Here is a 6,799-nt window from a genome sequence, read left to right on the forward strand (position 1 = left end):
AAAAAAATTAAAAAAAAATCTAAAAAATCTGAAATACTCATATAATTTAACAAGTTATCCAAATATGTTAAAAACATCCACGCGAGAAATTAAAATGCGTGGAAAATAAAATTATCTCTTTAAAAAATATTTTTTTCCATGCATGCATGGGAAAAAAAAAAATGACAATATATGTTGATTATTTAGAAACCATGCACCATAAAAAAGAAATAAAAAAGAATGCATGAAAAGATGTCTAGGAAAAAAAAGGAAACCATGTTCTATTTAGGAATATTTTCTTTCCATACACAAAGTGAAAAAAATATTGAAATAAATATCATAATATTTTTTTAACTAATTTAAGAAAGAAATTAAATTTAGATTATTTTTAAAAAAATTATTGACCATTTAGAGTTCATGCACAAAAAAAATAAATTCAAAAAAAAAAATTTATGTATATAGAGAGACTCCTAATTATGCTAGAAAAAGATAAAATTTAGGGTCATGTTATAAAGCCATTGACTAATTCCACGCATGCAAAGAAAAAGGATTTTGAAATATTTGAAATAACTTGAAATTTAAGTAGGGCCCATCTTAACTCTTTTAAAATATTGGTCATTTAAAGCCCATGCATAAAAAAAATTGAATACAGCAGCTTTTCACAAATATTTTTCTTGATGCATGCAAAGGAAAAAAATGATAGAAAAATTCAAATACTAGCTATTTAGATGTTGCCCACAAAAAAAAAATATGAATTTAGAGTTATTTGAGAGTTCAATTAACTAATTCCATGCATGAAAAATAAAAAAATCAAAATAATTTGAATTCCTGTCTCCGTATATATTAAATGAGTAGGAGAAAGAAAACTCAATCTCTCTCCAAAATTTAAAAAAATTAGAAGAAAAATATTAGAAAAACTACATCATGCCAATATCACTCTTGTCTAATATAGATATGGAAATAAATTTAAGTATCCGATTACTATTTATATCTATATACATATAAATATATTTATATTTATATCTATATTATATTTATATTATATTTATGTTTGTATTTATATTTATATTTATATTTATACTTGTACTTACAATTTGCAATCACATTTAGTTTAATACAACCCCTATAAATTTTAGAAGAAAATAAGGTCCAATATTAACTCGTCTATAACTATGTTTATTTTTTATATACTCATATCTTTGATTTGATAGTCTTAAAAAAATTATCTATATATTTATATCCATATTATCTTTGTATCCTATCCACTTTAAACAAATATGGATATAAATTTTGACATCTAATTGATATCCATATACATATACTATATTCATGAAATACTTACAAATCCAATAACATTCAATCTTTTTTCATCCATATATTCAATTTATCAGATAAAGAGTAGTAAAATGTTATAATCTTTTATATTTGCATTATTTTATTTGGACTTTTTAAAAGTTTAATATTTATATTAGTCATTTTATTTTAACATTTATTTTACTTGATACTAGGCAATCCAGTTGTTTGTGAGGATGAGTATTTAAATAAGCTATAATGGCTTACACTACAAATAAAGCATAGATTTTTCAAATGAAACATTACTCTTATAATACTTCTTTATTTTAATTTTTCTTAAGAAAGAAGGGCTATACATTTGCAAAAGTTGTTCTTATTCCAAGTCTTCTCTTTCAATATTTTTATTGATGTCCATCACGTGTATGAAGAGATCAAAGAAAAAAAATATGATACCTTGTCTTTTCTTTTCTTTGAGTATATATTTACACCACATCTCAACAATCTAGATAGTAACCAATAACAAGTGCCCTATGGATTACGTTGATTAAATCAAAGTAGATAAGAATTATACAGCTCTTGCTAAGCCTATATGAAATTTGGCTATGAAATCATAATTAAGGTAGAAGCCTAGGCCAAACACATAGAATTCAGCCATAATTTGGAGAAATAAGTTAAAAGGTCAAGTCTTGGATGTAAAAGATGGCCGACAAAAGACTTAGGTGAGCACATCAGTCTCAAATTTCCAAGAATAGAGGATTTCTTATAGGTGAATAAGGGAGATAGTCAACACAAGCTATAAAAGGATAAATTGAAAGTTGATAAGGCATGACTATTAGTCTAATAGTTGCAAAATGGTTATGCTTATGCGTAGTGGAAAGATGATTGATGGTACTAACCAGAAGTATTAGGAATGAAGACTATTGCCCAGATATGTAACCCAAGAGAGGGATAGATAAATTAGGTTTTAAAAATTTAAAGCAGATATGTGCACTTTAATCACTTAAAATTATTAAATAAAAGTATAGTGAAATGCAATATATGAAGATAATTATATGCAGCTATATATAAATGCAAGAGCACAAAAGACAAGCATATTAAATACTATAATTTTTATGATGGTTCGGTGCTAAACTCATAGCTATATCTACTCCCCAAGTATCTTTTCATGAAAATTCAACTATAATCAACCTTAATTACTCTTCAATTATTTTATATAGGCTCACAATCAATTCAATAGATTTTGCACAAAAAATTAATCAAAATCTTTTCAACTAAATCTCCTCTTAGTGAAGTTTTAATACAACATCCAATTCAAAGTTTGGATGAATCTATCTCTCAAGTTTCACTACCTTGAAACTTATTACAAATAAAACAAAGATATATAAGAAGGAATAATAATTTAAACAAAAGTTCCTTCGTGAGCTAAAAATAAAACTTGTTGAAGCATAGTGGAAGTCAAGGCAGTTGCTTTTCAATGCATAAGCTTCTCTTCTTTGATGCTTAAGTGAATAAAGACTTGGTGTTTATGGATGTTTCCTCGGAAGCTTACTCAATTAATGCACATGAAAGAATAGTATCCTACAAGTCAATCACATGGATGATGCGATGGGACTAATCTGTATCATCTTCCTATTCATTTGTATGATATTAATTATTTTATATATATATGAGATATTATGTTTCATTATTTGCTATATCATATTATTATAATTATGACGAACTCTATAGATTAGGACAATATTTTAGGACATAATGACATCATACAGTGAGACCAAAAATCTTGATAGTCTCAGTCTAAAATATTTCTAATCGTAGGTGTTAGATATATGTCCTAGAAGTCAATTGTTAGTTGACATACTATTCATTATATGGCACAAATTTATACTTTAAACTATTAATTTAATCAATAAAAGATAAGTTTTCTTTTTTCATTCAAGTATTAAGTATCCTTGAATCATCCTTGAAATTGATATTATGATACATATTCTCAAGTGTTGAGAATTAGAGGCATGTATAATCGATTTCTAAATTACTCTCGATCATAGGATAGTTATGGAGATGGTGATTGATTCAGATAGATGATGCACGATTCGTTTCCTTCGGGATAGATGAGTCTCTAATCTACAGTGCAGAGACATTGAGCGGTAAGTATGAATAGTTGATAGAAAACAACTAGTACTGAGTGTGACCATACGAGAGATCATATGGATTTCTATCCAATCGTCAGTGATCATCTCGATAATGTAGTTGTGTAACTGGTCCTTTGATCTGCGGTGTCACAGTTACTTATAGTAAGATTATTGTAGTTTGAATACATATAAGTATTGACTCAATTATGAGTTTTTGTGATAGATATTGGCTTTAGGTGGTTGAGCTATGGGAGCAATATATGTATCTAGATGGGATCTATCGATCTTGATAGAGAGGAGTAGTCTTATAAGATTTGAGAAGCTGAGTCCACAAATCTATGACCATAGCAGTATGATTGATAAAAAAGAATTTTTATTTGGAATCACTATTGAACTTGAGCTGATTGGATCTATCATATGACTGATGATGAGGTTTGACAATTTATCCATAACTTACATCTAATCAAAACTCACGATAAAAAGACTGTATTATACATTAGCTACACCTAGAGATTTTATTTTAGTTTTACTGAATTACCACCACATATTGCTAAATGTCACTGGTAGATTGTGAGAGCTCAATAGGATCATTTTAGATCAATGATCCTTATCGAATTAGAGTAAAATTGTTCTGATTTATTGAAAAGAATTTCAGTGATATCTATAATAGAGATCATGATATGTCTCATTACCAGACAAAATTAAACTTATAGGGTACACATAAAGAAAGAAGATTTGGATTAGTTATAATTAGACTTATGAAGCACCAATTTATATGGATTTAGAGAAATCCTATTGGGTTCATGTTAACCTTGCTAGCACCTGGATAAATCCAATTCCTCTTATAGATGGTTTGCTTATATGATTGTTGGATATAAAATACCCCCCCGGCCGAAGTTTATAAAAGATCGATCCTTCGGGGCTTTTCCAGCTCCCGACCTTGTATGTGGCACCTCTCCAAACTCTCTCGGCCGTCCGAACTTCTCCGACAATGGACTTCTGCGTTCACCCATCGGGGCGCCGAAAGGCCCTCTGGGCCTCACTGACAGTCGACCTCCTACAGCAGCCAACCATTCCCCGAGTCTCTCCTGGACTTCTTCCGCCACGGACACCCTACTCCGAACTTCTTCCGGGCTTCGTCAGCATCCGAGCTTCCCCGACAACGAGATTTCTATAGTAACCAGACTCTACCCAAGTTTCTACGGTGATCGACCGCCTCCCGAATCCTAATCGAGCTCCCGTAAGAGCCGAACTTCTTCTACGAACGGTCTACTCCGAACTCCTACAGCGAGCTGTCTACCCCAGATATCTACTGTAAGCAAATTTCTTCCAAACTTCTGTTACAGGTAGACTCCAGTCGAGCTACTCCGTAGCGAGTGGGCTCTGGACGAACTTGTACAGCGGGAACTACTCCGAGCTTCCACGACAACTGATCCTTGCCGAGCTCCTACAATAAACGGCCCCCTTTCGACCTCTCGTAAGAACCGAAGCCCGTTCAAACTTCTCCAGCGGATGGATTCCAGACGAGCTTCTATGACGGACGAGCTTCAGCAACTGGTCCTTGTGATAGCCGATCGCCTCCGATGTCTGTCGAGCCTCCCCAGCGCTATCCGAAGTCCATCGCCGGCCGACCTCCTACCAGCTCTCCATAAAATCGACTTCCCCGATGGATGATCTTCGGATGAGCTTCCACATCAGATAAATTCAGACAGACTTCCCTAGCGATCGGATTCTCCGAACTTCGTCAATAAAAAATCTCCATCCGAGCTCCTACGGTAGGTGACTCCTGCCTGAAAGGTCAGTGACCTCGAAACATCCGAGCCTCTCCTAAAACGACAATGTAAAGAGCCATTTTGCTCCATCAGGTATCCCAATCGAGCTTCAGCCGACGGATCCAAATTCTCTGGCAAGCCACAACAAGGGCCACTACCTTACCCCACTCGCTGTAACGGATTCCATGCGGTTCCACCACTCTCTGACAAGCCACGACAAGAGCCGCCATCCTGCTCCATTCTCTGCAACGGATTCTATGCAGCTCCACCACTCTCTGACAAGTCCCGACAATGGACACCGCTCCACTCTCCGCAACAAGCTCCACGTGGCCTGAACGACCCCTGATGCCACTACTCTCCATAACAAACTCCATGCGGCTTTGAGCGATCCACTACCAGACGGTTACAGACGTCGCTATCGGTTAGTTACACCCTCCATCTATAAATAAGGACCCCCAGATACGTTCTTCCGGAGGCTGGTAACTCTATCTCAAAACTTTGTCAAAATTTTACTCGAGTACTCCATTTCTGTTGAAGCAGAGTACTGACTTGAGTGTCGGAGGGTCTTGCCGGAGTACCCCCAACTCTGGTTTAGACTTTCTTTGCAGGTCTCGATGGCGGCGCGATCATCCCAGCTCCGGCTTCTCCGACTTCGACGAATTCTGCACCAACAGAATTGACGCTAGAAGGAGGGTGTGTGTCTTTGCAGTACCCTTGTTCTTAAAGGAGTGCTCAACGGAACTGATTCCAATCATCTTCTTCGATATCCTCTTCTCCTTCTTCTACTAGATCTTCACCCGATGCCTCCCCGCAAAGTATCCACTAGGCGATCCACGGCCTCCACGGTCAGATCTTAAGCTTGGCCTCACCTCCAGTTTCTCAGGCTCCTCCTCCTCCTCCGGCAACGGTGGTCGGTGCGGAGTAATTCGATCTGCTAGTTCAGCAGGTCAAAGGCCTCACTGAAGCGGTGCAGGCCATGCAACAGCAACAACAGCTGCAGGCGTCGGTGCGGTTGGAGAGAACATCATCGAAATTCCAAAATCCGACGGTAGGGCGGGCCACTTGGGCTAGTCGCCCCGTCTTTTCCGGAAAGACAAATCCGAAGGTGGAGAGCCTTAGTCCGATCATGATTCTACTCCCGGAGGATCTCTACCTCCATTCTGCCCGAAGACCCTTGAGACCCGCAGTTGAGAGGACTTTCTGGATTGAAGGCTCCAAGAGATGAACCGGCGGATCGAAGAACTCCACCACCTCCCCTGCTTATGGTGAGGACATCTGTACTGACCCTCCCTTTTCTCAAATGATCATGCAGGAACGATCCCGCCAAACTTCAAGCTCCCTCAATTCGAAAGCTATGACGGGATCTCGGACCCGATCGACCACCTGGAGGCCTTTCGGACAATGATGCTGCTCCATGGCACGCAGACGTCATTCTGTGCCAAGCTTTTCCATCCACCCTGAAGGGAGCAACAAGAAACTGATACTCGACGTTGAAGTCGGGTACCATCTTTTCCTTCGATCAGATGAGCCACCAGTTCGTGGCTCATTTTATTAGCAGCCAGCATTCCCGGAGAGGTTCGGAGTCCCTCATCAACATCAAGCAAAGGGAGGGGGAATCCATTCGGG

This window comes from Elaeis guineensis, chromosome 7 (assembly GCF_000442705.2).
Source record: "Elaeis guineensis isolate ETL-2024a chromosome 7, EG11, whole genome shotgun sequence".
Lineage (NCBI taxonomy): Eukaryota > Viridiplantae > Streptophyta > Magnoliopsida > Arecales > Arecaceae > Elaeis > Elaeis guineensis.